Below are 3,789 nucleotides of genomic sequence, written 5' to 3'. Positions count from 1 at the left end.
GAAGCGTCTTGGTCACGGTGAGCTATCACAGGGACTTTCAAGACTTCCGGCGGTGGTTTGCAGGGGCGACAGGAGGTGGGGGTGATTTCATCATAAATTAAAGATTTATAAAGCAGGGTTTTTAGCTAAATCTGAAATATTGGGGTTAAAAAAATTATTCAAAAATTAATAATAAAAATAATATTATTTAGTATTTAAAAAAGGGACAATTTAGTAATTTAAATAACATACCCACCAATTTATTCCCTATAACCAAACATATTAATATAACATATTCACCAACTAACCAAACAATTTTCCCAAAGATTCTCAGTAATCTTTCAAGAAATATATCTTTTCAGTAATTAAACATTCCTGAACCAAACACCCCAAAAGGATTAAACTAATTGTTATTTGACAAACACTTTGAAGGTAATTATTTTGAAATAATATTTAATTAAAAACAAAATAGGTATAAAAATCTTTTAATTTACCCACTACATTAACACAAGTAGCGCTACTTACAATAAAAATATCTATAATATTTTATTATTAAAATAAATTAAGATTACCCTATTTCTTATATGCCCCTTACCTAACACACCCCTAACAGATAATAGCCCTTACCTAAACACACCCTAACTCCTTAGTATTGGATTCATTTTAGAAAATGGATATTAAAAACCTTGAATAACAAACATCATTTTTCCACTTAACGATTTGTATCGTTTAAGATGTAGCACAAAGATTCAGTGAAAATGGGGAATCCAAAAACGAAACCATTACTTTCCAAGCTTCAATATGAGTTAACAAAACAGTAAGAGTCCATTTAGCGTAAACACCCAACCTAGAAAGATTTAAAATGTAAACTATCAACTGACATTTGAAATTCCCACATAACATCATAACTGATATATAAGCCAAGAAATTAATAAAACCGGTCAAGAAACATAACGTACAAATAAGCAAATACCAAGAAATCTGCTTTCAACTACCATATTAAGTAAAGGGTTCAAAGAAACCAAAAAAAACTAGCTTCAACAAACTACTCGCCACAGTAACTGAGTACACATGCTATCTATAGATTTATCCTTCAATGCTTTGTTAGCAGTCTACTCTTAGACTTTTTTGATACTCTGCAAAAAAGGAAAAATTAGCACATGGGATAAAACTTAATTTAATTACAGTATTGCATACTCATCATCATCTATATACTCACTCAGTAGAAGCACGGTGTGCGTGTGTTGGCTTATCTCCTCCTCCAGGTCCCTGTTTCCAGAGAAAAAATTATCACATCATATTAATATGAAACTACCAACTTTGCAGATTGATCTAAATAGTCAACAAGTCAACACGATTTTGCTTGAGCTGAGAAAAAAAATCCAGACAAGCATATCGCTAAAATGTTACAGGGCAATGTGGCATTAGGACACACAAAGTTATTTAAAAGAAAATAAACTACAATACACACCACAAACATCGTGGCAGAAAAAAGATTTTTATACATTGCAAGAACATGTAATTCATAAACAAAATGATCTATCAAAAATGGGTAACGCACGCATAATCGCATTTCTGAAAGGTTTCATAAAATAGTAATCATATAATTACTTTATTGCTATCATGTTTCATCCCAAAGAAATCAAATGGCGTTAAATTCTACCTGGGCTAGTCGTTCCTCCTCCTGGCAATTTTCTTTCCCTGCTTGCCTTATCTTTGCCCTTTAGCCTCAAACTGGTCAGACAAGTCTTTCTCTTGCCTTCTCAGCCTTAGTCTTATGGATACTCTCCATCAAAACTCTCTTATTCTTGAAGACTTGCCCTTCACCTTCATGTACATATCATGATACATGTGTTTGAATCTTCTTTGCTTCCGGTACTTGCGGAGCAACGCCTGAGAACTGCATCCTCCTCATCCACAGTATTTTAGTTGGCAGCCTAGCTTCTCTTGTACCCTTACGCTTACCTAAAAATCAGAATACAGCACTATTAATTATTCCATGCCGATTTCTTGGAAGTTAAAAAAAAAAAAAAATGAAACCATTTCCTATCTATGTGCACCATTGGATACTTTATATATAATTTTAACTAAAAAAATAAGAAAACATAACTCAACTACTTACTACTTGATTGACCAAAGATGTAGTACTGGTCACATAATCAAGTTGGATGAACAACACCAATGATAATTTGAACAATCTATCCACAATACCAATACATATAAGGTATATAATCATACGTGATTAGTCCAACATTAAGCTTCTTAAAACCAAATTCCTACAAGTTCCATATCTTATGATGCAGAAGAACCATATCCAGAGTGGCGGCCCTTCCCTTAGCTTCCTTCATGCGTCTTGCACGAGAACGAGAGTGAATCTTGGTTGGCTTTCTGATGATGAAACCATCCTTGACCAGCTTCCTGTTCTGGCCTGCAATTTGATCCATATAACCCCATCAAAGACGCAATAAAAGTAGAAAATAATGCTACAAAAGCCCACATCCTACCATGTCAACTAGTAAAAAATTCCTCAGAAATGTCGCAGAATTCCCAAACATATAACACAACTCCAATTCCATTCAACTCTTACTAAAACATAGAAAAAACTAAAACAATTTGATTAAACTTATAAGTTAACCTTCAGCAAACAAAACCGTAGTAAAACTAATCATTTCTCAGAATTGATGAGATTATCACTGAAAAGGGAATTAATAACTTGATTTTCTTTTATTTCGAAACTAGAACTATTAAAATATAACAAACAGTAAAGAAGTGAATTATCATCCATCCACGATAACAGAGCAATAAAAACAGCCTATCTACTTACAAACTATTATAAGAAAGTCGCATGAACAAACTTAAGACAGGAAAATCGTGTGCATGCACACGACTTTAATAAGCTTAACAGGTAAAAATAACGCCTCAAACTAAACATCTTAGAAGACGCTAACCCGCTTGTTCAGAACAAAACTCTGACCTTTCAATTATTTTGATCAAAGAACTTGAGACGTGCAAAAGAATTAGAGAGAGAGAAAATGGTACGAACAAAAAATGGGACAAAAAAAATAAGAAGGAAGACGTACGAGAGTTGGCCATGGAGATTTCATTGACTTCATTTGGATCGAGCCAGACCTTCCCTCTGCCGCACTGAGGACGCTGGCTGCCAGACGTTTTTGAAGCTTGAGCGAAACCATCTTTGTTGTGCGTCTCTCTTCGCAGCTGCTAAATCAGAGAAGATAAGAGAGTCGAGATTGAGGTTATATATACCCAGGGTTAGCGCTAGGGTTTCCATATCCATATGCCTTTCTTTCTTCTCTGGGCCGGTTCGGGTTTGAGTCTTATGACATTAATGGGCCTTAAAATGCATCCCGACACCACCCAATGTTTAATAGCAAACACACTCCAGATTGCTTCTACAAAGCCGCTCCGTTAAAAATGGGTTTAGTGCATTTAGTACTACTCCAATGAATACTAATACATCCATGGCCTTACGATGATTTGGTCAAAGGAACACACCCTTCACCCTTGGGTTTCTTTAGAAATTTGGTTGGTGTCCTGATGACGAAAGAGCCGTTATTTTTATTTTTAGGTTGCTTTTGGTTTAGGGTGAATAGGATTAATACTGTAATGGTTATTTAATTTTTAAGATTCCCTCGTCTGATTATCAAGTAATAAATATATAGAATCTTTTATTACAAATAGTATTTACTGTTGGTAATATGGGAGTAATCAGATTATATTCCTAATGGGGTGTTTATAAGATTATCAGGCTGATCTTAATTTTGACCCTATTTGTCCTTAATATTTTATCAT

At 34.3% G+C, this 3,789-nt stretch overlaps 1 pseudogene; it reads right to left on the bottom strand.

Moving 5' to 3' along the window:
- Window positions 1–1,194: 1,194 nt before the first annotated feature.
- On the bottom strand, window positions 1,195–3,170 carry LOC116146701 (annotated as a pseudogene).
- Between the last annotated feature and the right edge of the window lie 619 nt (window positions 3,171–3,789).

Source organism: Pistacia vera, unplaced genomic scaffold (genome assembly GCF_008641045.1).
Source record: "Pistacia vera cultivar Batoury unplaced genomic scaffold, PisVer_v2 Contig482, whole genome shotgun sequence".
Taxonomy (NCBI): Eukaryota; Viridiplantae; Streptophyta; class Magnoliopsida; order Sapindales; family Anacardiaceae; genus Pistacia; species Pistacia vera.
The sequence above is the reverse complement of the archived record's forward strand: the minus strand, read 5'-3'. Positions and strand labels throughout refer to the sequence as shown.